The sequence below is a fragment of the Ambystoma mexicanum genome, chromosome 2p, assembly GCF_040938575.1.
Source record: "Ambystoma mexicanum isolate Mex_15411 chromosome 2p, UKY_AmexF1_1, whole genome shotgun sequence".
NCBI classification, from domain to species: Eukaryota; Metazoa; Chordata; class Amphibia; order Caudata; family Ambystomatidae; genus Ambystoma; species Ambystoma mexicanum.
Genome location: NC_090923.1, coordinates 1,308,211,866 through 1,308,226,024, shown reverse-complemented (window position 1 = coordinate 1,308,226,024; position 14,159 = coordinate 1,308,211,866). Strand labels below are relative to the sequence as shown.

The 14,159-nt window shown below is 44.3% G+C and overlaps 3 non-coding genes across 3 annotated transcripts; all 3 read left to right on the top strand.

Annotated features, from left to right (window-relative positions):
• The first annotated feature begins 2,399 nt into the window (after positions 1-2,399).
• On the top strand, positions 2,400-2,506 carry LOC138567989 (U6 spliceosomal RNA). Its single transcript, XR_011302366.1, has one exon. It is a non-coding gene; the product is annotated as a U6 spliceosomal RNA (small nuclear RNA).
• A 5,359-nt stretch (positions 2,507-7,865) lies between these two features.
• LOC138567988 (U6 spliceosomal RNA) lies at positions 7,866-7,972 on the top strand. The gene has a single exon (XR_011302365.1). It is a non-coding gene; the product is annotated as a U6 spliceosomal RNA (small nuclear RNA).
• A 5,360-nt stretch (positions 7,973-13,332) lies between these two features.
• LOC138567987 (U6 spliceosomal RNA) lies at positions 13,333-13,439 on the top strand. The gene has a single exon (XR_011302364.1). It is a non-coding gene; the product is annotated as a U6 spliceosomal RNA (small nuclear RNA).
• Positions 13,440-14,159: the final 720 nt, after the last annotated feature.

Sequence of the window (14,159 nt, the reverse complement as noted above, 5' to 3'; positions counted from 1 at the left end):
TAAAGCATTCACTATTTTTGGCACACGACAGGACAAAAACTTTCTTAATCTGCAAGTCTTTATTTTTGAATACATCTTTTTTAATGAAGATTGAAATTGTATGTTCATTCATTTTACACGACAACACAATACATTTTGCGCCAAATTCAACACTAATGACTCTGGAGCCTTTTACTTGTGAGTCCTATTGACTGAATGAACAGCCCCATCCCCTTCAATTTCTTGACTTGTACTTTTAGAAGTGGCACGCTGCTTTTGTTTTTTTATCCCATTCTACCAAACTCAGTATTAACACTTTCCCCCTTGTTGTGCACTCCAGCGTAAACTGCTTTAAGGTGCTATTTGCAAACATCGCTCTGAACTACAGCTTTACTTGCTTCTAGGCCTTAATCTTTAATTGGGGCTGAGCAGTGTACTCCGGATTTGGCTGCTTTTAGTTGGTTGATTTCTTTTTTGATTTCTGTAACTTTCAAACAGTCCCATTGTGAAATACCATTGTCACAATGTGATGCAGTGCAGGAACACTTAAAATTAATGGTAGGGAGAGGGAGCGGGGGTTGTGGGGGATGGGAAGGAGGGAGGGAGGGAGGAGAGAGAGAGACAGAGAGAGAGAGAAAACAATTAAAAGCCTAAAATCTTTGCCATGCAAACACATAGCCCCCGAATACCATATTTTCTTTATGTGGAAAGGGGCTCTGTGGCTGGTATGGCAGCCTGTTGATGCTTTGTTGAGTTGCTTGGAACGTGCATGGAAGGAGACCTGAAGCACTCCCGACCAGGTTGCATGCCTCCAAGTTACTGAAATCCCACAGACCTCCTCCCTGTGCCACAAAGTTCTGGGCGCTGAGCTCTGCAGTTGTTCCCCACAAGTTGCCAAGCACCCCAGATTTACTAGTTACTACTACCCCACCTCGACCACTATATTTTCCCCAGATACTTGCTACTGTGGAGTAAGCAGGGCTAAGAAAGAGGGAGAGGGGGTTTGCCTATGCAAATCATCTGCCAGTTTGCTTCCTGCGAGGTCATTCCATCTCACCAGCTGACACCTGGGCAGCGGCAGGTAATTTGGAGAACAGACATATATGGACAGGCCACAAAGCAAAGGCTGAGCCGTTGATTGAGGATCCCTTTTGCCATGTCTCCCTAAGTTACCGAGGACCAGAAAATTCCACCCTCAGCTCTCATAGAGAGGTCCTTGGCCGATCGTAGCCGATCAGAGGAGTGAAGTGTCGGAGGTGACTGTACACTGCCTCACCTGCCCTGCTTTCTACAGTGGTAATGCTTTTGCAGAAGGGGCCTGTACAAGAGATTTTGTTCTGCACTGTGGGAAAGTGACATTTATCCACTGACATTAACCAAACTACTTGCGCTGTTCAATGCACATGTGTGCAGAGAAATCATTTTATGTTTTTTGGGGAAGGTCTAGAGGGTCCTGCTGGTGATTCTTTTAAGCTGTCTGCTACTCTTGCTTTTACATAGAGTCTTCCCTGCCCAGGAAGGTATACTGTATGTCCCTCCCTTACAATGAAAACTCTGTTCAAAGCACAGAGGTACATAGGAATGGATCTGTTAAGAAATGAGACAAAAAGCCTGGAAAATTTCAAAGCAGGTAGCATTTGGACTTACAATAAACTGACTCACAGTCAAATGTGCTATCATTTGACCCACTGAACCCCTTACCTTTTGTGTCATACTTTTGCTCTCAGTGGGGTTGCCCAAAGTTCCCTTCTTAAAGCGGCTTTCTTTTAAAAAATCCTAGACCTGCTTTTTGTGGCACACATGCCTCATATCCCGTTGCAGTTGATAAAGTCACATCATCTCCCACCAGTACAAGCTGTACAAGATTTCCAGGGCTTATCCTTGCAATCTAGACGTGGGTCGAAGGTTGAGCAATCCTTAAATCAGCTGCAAAGTTAAAATTGAAATCAGCCTGAGAATCCTTTAAAGGATGGTCCAACATCTGTTGCTTACAGGGCTCAATCGGACAGCCTCTGGTGCTGACGCTTTAAGCCACCTCCTGTTCTTGCCTTGTCCTTGTTACAGCCATGGGCCCACATACACTCAGAGGTACAGAGTTTTTCTCATGTCTATGGGTCTGTTGTGATGCTCTCAGGCTTGCATCAGCCAGCCATTGTGATGGGGAGGGGGTGTCATTTTGCAAGCACCCTGGAGCATTAATCTTTATATCTTTAAATATAATTGGCATTAAACTAAAACCCTTTAGGACCAGATCAATACAGCAGCAAAGAATGCTTATTCATTGTTGTTTGCCTCTTCATTTCATATCACCCGATATCTAAATGGTGTTTGGACTTTCTGCCCTCTGACATAAGGACATTTGGTATGGCAAACCTTTGACCAGAGGTCCTAATCAATGGTTTGATTGACTCTCCCTTTGCGCTTGCTTCTGCAACACATGTACTAATATTGGAATGATAATGGGAAAATTAAATTGGCCCCTGCTCTAAAGGATGACACGCACATTCGTAAAGCATTCACTATTTTAGGCACATGTCTGGACAGAAACTTTCTTAATTTGCAAGTCTTTATTTTTTAATATATCTTTTTTTATTGAAGATTGACATTTTATGTTCATTCATATTACACGACAACACAATACATTTTGCGCCAAATTCAACACTAATGCCTCAGGAGCCTTTTACTTGTGAGTCCTCTTGACTGAATGAACAGCCCTGTCCCCTTCAGTTTCTTGACTTGTACTTTTAGAAGTGGCACGCTTCTTTTTTTTTTTTTTTTTTATCCCATTCTACCAAACTCAGTATTATCACTTTCCTCCTTGTTGTGCACTCCAGCGTAAACTGCTTTAAGGTGCTGTTTGCAAACATCGCTCTGAACCACAGCTTTACTTGCTTCAGGGCCTTAATCTTTAATTGGGGCTGAGCAGTGTACTCCGGATTTGGCTGCTTTTAGTTGGTTGATTTCTTTTTTGATTTCTGTAACTTTCAAAAAGTCCCATTGTGAAATACCATTGTGACAATGTGCTGCAGTGCATGAAAACCTAAAATTAATGGTAGGGAGAGGGAGGGGGGGTAGGGGGGAAGAGAGAGGGCGGGAGGGTGGGAAGGAGTGAGTGAGGGAGGGAGAGAGGGAGGAGAGAGAGACAGAGAGAGAGAAAACAAAGAAAATATGGTATTTGGGGGCTATGTATTTGCATGGAAAAGATTTTGGCCTTTTAATCAAGTGGGAAGGGGCTCTGTGGTTGGTATCCCAGCCTGTTGATGCTTTGTTGAGTTGCTTGGAACATGCAAGGAAGGAGACCTGAAGCACTCCCGACCAGGTTGCATGTCTCCAAGTTACTGAAATCCCACAGACCTCCTCCCTGTGCCACAAAGTCCTGGGCACTGAGCTCTGCAGTTGTTGCCCACAGGTCGCCAAGTGTCCCAGATTTACTTTCTCAGAGTTGCTAGTTACTGCTACCCCACCTCGACCACTATATTTTCCCCAGATACTTGCTACTGTGGAGCAAGCAGGGCTAAGGAGAGGGAGAGGGGGTGTGCCTATGCAAATTATCTGCCAGTGTGCTTCCTGGGAGGTCATTCCATCTCACCAGCTGACACCTGGGCAGCGGCAGGTAATTTGGAGAACAGACATATCCGGACAGGCCACAGAGCAAAGGCTGGGCCGTTGATTGAGGATCCCTTTAGCCATGTCTCCCTAAGTTACTGAGGTCCAGAAAAATTCCACCCTCAGCTCTCATAGAGAGGTCCTTGGCCGATCGTGGCCGATCAGGGCTGTGAAGGGTCAGGGGGGACTGCACACTGCCTCACCTTTTCACTGCTTTCTGTAGCGGTAATGCTTTTGCAGAAGGGGCCTGTACAAGTGATTTTGTTCTGCGCTGTGCGAAAGTCACATTTATCCACTGACATTAACCAAATTACTTGCGCTGTTCAACGCACATACATGCATAGAAATCATGTTATGTTTTTTGGGGAAGGTCTAGAGGGTCCTGCTGATGATTTATTAAGCTGTCTGCTACTCTTGCTTTTACATAGTCTTCCCTGCCCAGGCATGTTTAAGGCATACTGTATGTCCCTCCATTACAATGAAAACTCTGTTGAAAGCACAGAGGTACATAGGAATGGATCTGTTAAGAAATGAAACAAAAAGTCTGGAAAAATGTCGAAACGGGTAGGATTTGGGCTTACAATTAACTGACTCACAGTCAGATGTGCTATCCCCTGACCCACTGATCCCCTTTCCTTTTGTGTAATCCTTTTGTTCTCAGTAGGGTTTTCCAAAGTGGCTTTCAAATAAAAGATCCTAGACCTGCATTTTGTGGCACACATGCCTCATATCCCGTTGCTCTTGATAAACTCACATCATCTCCCACCAATACAAGCTGTAAAAGATTTTCAGGGCTTAGCCAAGCAAACTAGACGCAGGTCGAAGGTTGAGCAATCCTTTAATCAGCAGCAAAGTTAACATTGAAATCAGCCTCAGAATCTCTTAAAGGATGGGCCAACATCTGTTGCTGGCAGCGTGCAAAGGGGCAGCCTGGGTGCTGACACCTTAAGCCATCTCCTGTTCTTGCCTTGTCCTTGATCCAGCCATGGGCCCACATACACTCAGAGGTACAGAGTGTTTCTCATGTCTATGGGTCTGCTGTGATGCTCTCACGCTTGCATCACCCAGCCATCGTGATGGGGAGGGGGTGTCGATTTGCAAGCACCCTTGAGCATGAATCTTTAAATATAATTGGCATTAAACCAAACCCTTTAGGACCAGATCAATAAAGCAGCAAAGAATGCTGATGTATTGCTGTTTGCCGCTTAATTCCATACCATCCGACATCTAAATGGTGTTTGGTCAAACGTTTGCCATATCAAATGTCCTTATGTCAAAGAGCAGAAAGTCCAGAGGTCCTAATCAATGGTTTGGTTGGCTCTCCCTTTGCGCTTGCCTTAAGGCGTCAGCACCAGAGGCTGTCCGATTGCGCCCTGCAAGCAACCAATGTTGGCCCATCCTTTAAGAGATTCTGAGGCTGATTTCAATGTTAATTTTGCTGCTGGTTTAAGGATTGCTCAACCTTCGGCCCACGTCTAATTTCCTTGGCTATGCCCTTGAAATATTTTACAGATTGTATTGGTGGGAGATGACGTGGGTTTATCAAGAGCAACGGGATATGAGGCATGTGGGCCATAAAAAACAGGTCTAGGATCTTTTGTATAAGAAAGTCTCTTTAAGTAGGGAACTTTGGACAACACTGCTGAGAGGAAAAGGATTACACAAAAGGCAAGGGGGTCAGTGGGTCAAGGGATAGCACATCTGACTGTGAGTCAGTTTATTGTAAGTCCAAATCCTACCTGTTTCAACATTTTTCCAGGCTTTTTGTTTCATTTCTTAACAGATCCATTCCTATGTGCCTCAGCAACCCATGTACTAATATTGGAATGAAAATGGGAAAATTGAATTTGACCCTGCTTCAAAGGATGACACGCACATTCGTAAAGCATTCACTATTTTTGGCACACGACAGGACAAAAACTTTCTTAATCTGCAAGTCTTTATTTTTGAATACATCTTTTTTAATGAAGATTGAAATTGTATGTTCATTCATTTTACACGACAACACAATACATTTTGCGCCAAATTCAACACTAATGACTCTGGAGCCTTTTACTTGTGAGTCCTATTGACTGAATGAACAGCCCCATCCCCTTCAATTTCTTGACTTGTACTTTTAGAAGTGGCACGCTGCTTTTGTTTTTTTATCCCATTCTACCAAACTCAGTATTAACACTTTCCCCCTTGTTGTGCACTCCAGCGTAAACTGCTTTAAGGTGCTATTTGCAAACATCGCTCTGAACTACAGCTTTACTTGCTTCTAGGCCTTAATCTTTAATTGGGGCTGAGCAGTGTACTCCGGATTTGGCTGCTTTTAGTTGGTTGATTTCTTTTTTGATTTCTGTAACTTTCAAACAGTCCCATTGTGAAATACCATTGTCACAATGTGATGCAGTGCATGAACACTTAAAATTAATGGTAGGGAGAGGGAGCGGGGGTTGTGGGGGATGGGAAGCAGGGAGGGAGGGAGGAGAGAGAGAGACAGAGAGAGAGAGAAAACAATTAAAAGCCTAAAATCTTTGCCATGCAAACACATAGCCCCCGAATACCATATTTTCTTTATGTGGAAAGGGGCTCTGTGGCTGGTATGGCAGCCTGTTGATGCTTTGTTGAGTTGCTTGGAACGTGCATGGAAGGAGACCTGAAGCACTCCCGACCAGGTTGCATGCCTCCAAGTTACTGAAATCCCACAGACCTCCTCCCTGTGCCACAAAGTTCTGGGCGCTGAGCTCTGCAGTTGTTCCCCACAAGTTGCCAAGCACCCCAGATTTACTAGTTACTACTACCCCACCTCGACCACTATATTTTCCCCAGATACTTGCTACTGTGGAGTAAGCAGGGCTAAGAAAGAGGGAGAGGGGGTTTGCCTATGCAAATCATCTGCCAGTTTGCTTCCTGCGAGGTCATTCCATCTCACCAGCTGACACCTGGGCAGCGGCAGGTAATTTGGAGAACAGACATATATGGACAGGCCACAAAGCAAAGGCTGAGCCGTTGATTGAGGATCCCTTTTGCCATGTCTCCCTAAGTTACCGAGGACCAGAAAATTCCACCCTCAGCTCTCATAGAGAGGTCCTTGGCCGATCGTAGCCGATCAGAGGAGTGAAGTGTCGGAGGTGACTGTACACTGCCTCACCTGCCCTGCTTTCTACAGTGGTAATGCTTTTGCAGAAGGGGCCTGTACAAGAGATTTTGTTCTGCACTGTGGGAAAGTGACATTTATCCACTGACATTAACCAAACTACTTGCGCTGTTCAATGCACATGTGTGCAGAGAAATCATTTTATGTTTTTTGGGGAAGGTCTAGAGGGTCCTGCTGGTGATTCTTTTAAGCTGTCTGCTACTCTTGCTTTTACATAGAGTCTTCCCTGCCCAGGAAGGTATACTGTATGTCCCTCCCTTACAATGAAAACTCTGTTCAAAGCACAGAGGTACATAGGAATGGATCTGTTAAGAAATGAGACAAAAAGCCTGGAAAATTTCAAAGCAGGTAGCATTTGGACTTACAATAAACTGACTCACAGTCAAATGTGCTATCATTTGACCCACTGAACCCCTTACCTTTTGTGTCATACTTTTGCTCTCAGTGGGGTTGCCCAAAGTTCCCTTCTTAAAGCGGCTTTCTTTTAAAAAATCCTAGACCTGCTTTTTGTGGCACACATGCCTCATATCCCGTTGCAGTTGATAAAGTCACATCATCTCCCACCAGTACAAGCTGTACAAGATTTCCAGGGCTTATCCTTGCAATCTAGACGTGGGTCGAAGGTTGAGCAATCCTTAAATCAGCTGCAAAGTTAAAATTGAAATCAGCCTGAGAATCCTTTAAAGGATGGTCCAACATCTGTTGCTTACAGGGCTCAATCGGACAGCCTCTGGTGCTGACGCTTTAAGCCACCTCCTGTTCTTGCCTTGTCCTTGTTACAGCCATGGGCCCACATACACTCAGAGGTACAGAGTTTTTCTCATGTCTATGGGTCTGTTGTGATGCTCTCAGGCTTGCATCAGCCAGCCATTGTGATGGGGAGGGGGTGTCATTTTGCAAGCACCCTGGAGCATTAATCTTTATATCTTTAAATATAATTGGCATTAAACTAAAACCCTTTAGGACCAGATCAATACAGCAGCAAAGAATGCTTATTCATTGTTGTTTGCCTCTTCATTTCATATCACCCGATATCTAAATGGTGTTTGGACTTTCTGCCCTCTGACATAAGGACATTTGGTATGGCAAACCTTTGACCAGAGGTCCTAATCAATGGTTTGATTGACTCTCCCTTTGCGCTTGCTTCTGCAACACATGTACTAATATTGGAATGATAATGGGAAAATTAAATTGGCCCCTGCTCTAAAGGATGACACGCACATTCGTAAAGCATTCACTATTTTAGGCACATGTCTGGACAGAAACTTTCTTAATTTGCAAGTCTTTATTTTTTAATATATCTTTTTTTATTGAAGATTGACATTTTATGTTCATTCATATTACACGACAACACAATACATTTTGCGCCAAATTCAACACTAATGCCTCAGGAGCCTTTTACTTGTGAGTCCTCTTGACTGAATGAACAGCCCTGTCCCCTTCAGTTTCTTGACTTGTACTTTTAGAAGTGGCACGCTTCTTTTTTTTTTTTTTTTTTATCCCATTCTACCAAACTCAGTATTATCACTTTCCTCCTTGTTGTGCACTCCAGCGTAAACTGCTTTAAGGTGCTGTTTGCAAACATCGCTCTGAACCACAGCTTTACTTGCTTCAGGGCCTTAATCTTTAATTGGGGCTGAGCAGTGTACTCCGGATTTGGCTGCTTTTAGTTGGTTGATTTCTTTTTTGATTTCTGTAACTTTCAAAAAGTCCCATTGTGAAATACCATTGTGACAATGTGCTGCAGTGCATGAAAACCTAAAATTAATGGTAGGGAGAGGGAGGGGGGGGTAGGGGGGAAGAGAGAGGGCGGGAGGGTGGGAAGGAGTGAGTGAGGGAGGGAGAGAGGGAGGAGAGAGAGACAGAGAGAGAGAAAACAAAGAAAATATGGTATTTGGGGGCTATGTATTTGCATGGAAAAGATTTTGGCCTTTTAATCAAGTGGGAAGGGGCTCTGTGGTTGGTATCCCAGCCTGTTGATGCTTTGTTGAGTTGCTTGGAACATGCAAGGAAGGAGACCTGAAGCACTCCCGACCAGGTTGCATGTCTCCAAGTTACTGAAATCCCACAGACCTCCTCCCTGTGCCACAAAGTCCTGGGCACTGAGCTCTGCAGTTGTTGCCCACAGGTCGCCAAGTGTCCCAGATTTACTTTCTCAGAGTTGCTAGTTACTGCTACCCCACCTCGACCACTATATTTTCCCCAGATACTTGCTACTGTGGAGCAAGCAGGGCTAAGGAGAGGGAGAGGGGGTGTGCCTATGCAAATTATCTGCCAGTGTGCTTCCTGGGAGGTCATTCCATCTCACCAGCTGACACCTGGGCAGCGGCAGGTAATTTGGAGAACAGACATATCCGGACAGGCCACAGAGCAAAGGCTGGGCCGTTGATTGAGGATCCCTTTAGCCATGTCTCCCTAAGTTACTGAGGTCCAGAAAAATTCCACCCTCAGCTCTCATAGAGAGGTCCTTGGCCGATCGTGGCCGATCAGGGCTGTGAAGGGTCAGGGGGGACTGCACACTGCCTCACCTTTTCACTGCTTTCTGTAGCGGTAATGCTTTTGCAGAAGGGGCCTGTACAAGTGATTTTGTTCTGCGCTGTGCGAAAGTCACATTTATCCACTGACATTAACCAAATTACTTGCGCTGTTCAACGCACATACATGCATAGAAATCATGTTATGTTTTTTGGGGAAGGTCTAGAGGGTCCTGCTGATGATTTATTAAGCTGTCTGCTACTCTTGCTTTTACATAGTCTTCCCTGCCCAGGCATGTTTAAGGCATACTGTATGTCCCTCCATTACAATGAAAACTCTGTTGAAAGCACAGAGGTACATAGGAATGGATCTGTTAAGAAATGAAACAAAAAGTCTGGAAAAATGTCGAAACGGGTAGGATTTGGGCTTACAATTAACTGACTCACAGTCAGATGTGCTATCCCCTGACCCACTGATCCCCTTTCCTTTTGTGTAATCCTTTTGTTCTCAGTAGGGTTTTCCAAAGTGGCTTTCAAATAAAAGATCCTAGACCTGCATTTTGTGGCACACATGCCTCATATCCCGTTGCTCTTGATAAACTCACATCATCTCCCACCAATACAAGCTGTAAAAGATTTTCAGGGCTTAGCCAAGCAAACTAGACGCAGGTCGAAGGTTGAGCAATCCTTTAATCAGCAGCAAAGTTAACATTGAAATCAGCCTCAGAATCTCTTAAAGGATGGGCCAACATCTGTTGCTGGCAGCGTGCAAAGGGGCAGCCTGGGTGCTGACACCTTAAGCCATCTCCTGTTCTTGCCTTGTCCTTGATCCAGCCATGGGCCCACATACACTCAGAGGTACAGAGTGTTTCTCATGTCTATGGGTCTGCTGTGATGCTCTCACGCTTGCATCACCCAGCCATCGTGATGGGGAGGGGGTGTCGATTTGCAAGCACCCTTGAGCATGAATCTTTAAATATAATTGGCATTAAACCAAACCCTTTAGGACCAGATCAATAAAGCAGCAAAGAATGCTGATGTATTGCTGTTTGCCGCTTAATTCCATACCATCCGACATCTAAATGGTGTTTGGTCAAACGTTTGCCATATCAAATGTCCTTATGTCAAAGAGCAGAAAGTCCAGAGGTCCTAATCAATGGTTTGGTTGGCTCTCCCTTTGCGCTTGCCTTAAGGCGTCAGCACCAGAGGCTGTCCGATTGCGCCCTGCAAGCAACCAATGTTGGCCCATCCTTTAAGAGATTCTGAGGCTGATTTCAATGTTAATTTTGCTGCTGGTTTAAGGATTGCTCAACCTTCGGCCCACGTCTAATTTCCTTGGCTATGCCCTTGAAATATTTTACAGATTGTATTGGTGGGAGATGACGTGGGTTTATCAAGAGCAACGGGATATGAGGCATGTGGGCCATAAAAAACAGGTCTAGGATCTTTTGTATAAGAAAGTCTCTTTAAGTAGGGAACTTTGGACAACACTGCTGAGAGGAAAAGGATTACACAAAAGGCAAGGGGGTCAGTGGGTCAAGGGATAGCACATCTGACTGTGAGTCAGTTTATTGTAAGTCCAAATCCTACCTGTTTCAACATTTTTCCAGGCTTTTTGTTTCATTTCTTAACAGATCCATTCCTATGTGCCTCAGCAACCCATGTACTAATATTGGAATGAAAATGGGAAAATTGAATTTGACCCTGCTTCAAAGGATGACACGCACATTCGTAAAGCATTCACTATTTTTGGCACACGACAGGACAAAAACTTTCTTAATCTGCAAGTCTTTATTTTTGAATACATCTTTTTTAATGAAGATTGAAATTGTATGTTCATTCATTTTACACGACAACACAATACATTTTGCGCCAAATTCAACACTAATGACTCTGGAGCCTTTTACTTGTGAGTCCTATTGACTGAATGAACAGCCCCATCCCCTTCAATTTCTTGACTTGTACTTTTAGAAGTGGCACGCTGCTTTTGTTTTTTTATCCCATTCTACCAAACTCAGTATTAACACTTTCCCCCTTGTTGTGCACTCCAGCGTAAACTGCTTTAAGGTGCTATTTGCAAACATCGCTCTGAACTACAGCTTTACTTGCTTCTAGGCCTTAATCTTTAATTGGGGCTGAGCAGTGTACTCCGGATTTGGCTGCTTTTAGTTGGTTGATTTCTTTTTTGATTTCTGTAACTTTCAAACAGTCCCATTGTGAAATACCATTGTCACAATGTGATGCAGTGCAGGAACACTTAAAATTAATGGTAGGGAGAGGGAGCGGGGGTTGTGGGGGATGGGAAGGAGGGAGGGAGGGAGGAGAGAGAGAGACAGAGAGAGAGAGAAAACAATTAAAAGCCTAAAATCTTTGCCATGCAAACACATAGCCCCCGAATACCATATTTTCTTTATGTGGAAAGGGGCTCTGTGGCTGGTATGGCAGCCTGTTGATGCTTTGTTGAGTTGCTTGGAACGTGCATGGAAGGAGACCTGAAGCACTCCCGACCAGGTTGCATGCCTCCAAGTTACTGAAATCCCACAGACCTCCTCCCTGTGCCACAAAGTTCTGGGCGCTGAGCTCTGCAGTTGTTCCCCACAAGTTGCCAAGCACCCCAGATTTACTAGTTACTACTACCCCACCTCGACCACTATATTTTCCCCAGATACTTGCTACTGTGGAGTAAGCAGGGCTAAGAAAGAGGGAGAGGGGGTTTGCCTATGCAAATCATCTGCCAGTTTGCTTCCTGCGAGGTCATTCCATCTCACCAGCTGACACCTGGGCAGCGGCAGGTAATTTGGAGAACAGACATATATGGACAGGCCACAAAGCAAAGGCTGAGCCGTTGATTGAGGATCCCTTTTGCCATGTCTCCCTAAGTTACCGAGGACCAGAAAATTCCACCCTCAGCTCTCATAGAGAGGTCCTTGGCCGATCGTAGCCGATCAGAGGAGTGAAGTGTCGGAGGTGACTGTACACTGCCTCACCTGCCCTGCTTTCTACAGTGGTAATGCTTTTGCAGAAGGGGCCTGTACAAGAGATTTTGTTCTGCACTGTGGGAAAGTGACATTTATCCACTGACATTAACCAAACTACTTGCGCTGTTCAATGCACATGTATGCAGAGAAATCATTTTATGTTTTTTGGGGAAGGTCTAGAGGGTCCTGCTGGTGATTCTTTTAAGCTGTCTGCTACTCTTGCTTTTACATAGAGTCTTCCCTGCCCAGGAAGGTATACTGTATGTCCCTCCCTTACAATGAAAACTCTGTTCAAAGCACAGAGGTACATAGGAATGGATCTGTTAAGAAATGAGACAAAAAGCCTGGAAAATTTCAAAGCAGGTAGCATTTGGACTTACAATAAACTGACTCACAGTCAAATGTGCTATCATTTGACCCACTGAACCCCTTACCTTTTGTGTCATACTTTTGCTCTCAGTGGGGTTGCCCAAAGTTCCCTTCTTAAAGCGGCTTTCTTTTAAAAAATCCTAGACCTGCTTTTTGTGGCACACATGCCTCATATCCCGTTGCAGTTGATAAAGTCACATCATCTCCCACCAGTACAAGCTGTACAAGATTTCCAGGGCTTATCCTTGCAATCTAGACGTGGGTCGAAGGTTGAGCAATCCTTAAATCAGCTGCAAAGTTAAAATTGAAATCAGCCTGAGAATCCTTTAAAGGATGGTCCAACATCTGTTGCTTACAGGGCTCAATCGGACAGCCTCTGGTGCTGACGCTTTAAGCCACCTCCTGTTCTTGCCTTGTCCTTGTTACAGCCATGGGCCCACATACACTCAGAGGTACAGAGTTTTTCTCATGTCTATGGGTCTGTTGTGATGCTCTCAGGCTTGCATCAGCCAGCCATTGTGATGGGGAGGGGGTGTCATTTTGCAAGCACCCTGGAGCATTAATCTTTATATCTTTAAATATAATTGGCATTAAACTAAAACCCTTTAGGACCAGATCAATACAGCAGCAAAGAATGCTTATTCATTGTTGTTTGCCTCTTCATTTCATATCACCCGATATCTAAATGGTGTTTGGACTTTCTGCCCTCTGACATAAGGACATTTGGTATGGCAAACCTTTGACCAGAGGTCCTAATCAATGGTTTGATTGACTCTCCCTTTGCGCTTGCTTCTGCAACACATGTACTAATATTGGAATGATAATGGGAAAATTAAATTGGCCCCTGCTCTAAAGGATGACACGCACATTCGTAAAGCATTCACTATTTTAGGCACATGTCTGGACAGAAACTTTCTTAATTTGCAAGTCTTTATTTTTTAATATATCTTTTTTTATTGAAGATTGACATTTTATGTTCATTCATATTACACGACAACACAATACATTTTGCGCCAAATTCAACACTAATGCCTCAGGAGCCTTTTACTTGTGAGTCCTCTTGACTGAATGAACAGCCCTGTCCCCTTCAGTTTCTTGACTTGTACTTTTAGAAGTGGCACGCTTCTTTTTTTTTTTTTTTTTTATCCCATTCTACCAAACTCAGTATTATCACTTTCCTCCTTGTTGTGCACTCCAGCGTAAACTGCTTTAAGGTGCTGTTTGCAAACATCGCTCTGAACCACAGCTTTACTTGCTTCAGGGCCTTAATCTTTAATTGGGGCTGAGCAGTGTACTCCGGATTTGGCTGCTTTTAGTTGGTTGATTTCTTTTTTGATTTCTGTAACTTTCAAAAAGTCCCATTGTGAAATACCATTGTGACAATGTGCTGCAGTGCATGAAAACCTAAAATTAATGGTAGGGAGAGGGAGGGGGGGTAGGGGGGAAGAGAGAGGGCGGGAGGGTGGGAAGGAGTGAGTGAGGGAGGGAGAGAGGGAGGAGAGAGAGACAGAGAGAGAGAAAACAAAGAAAATATGGTATTTGGGGGCTATGTATTTGCATGGAAAAGATTTTGGCCTTTTAATCAAGTGGGAAGGGGCTCTGTGGTTGGTA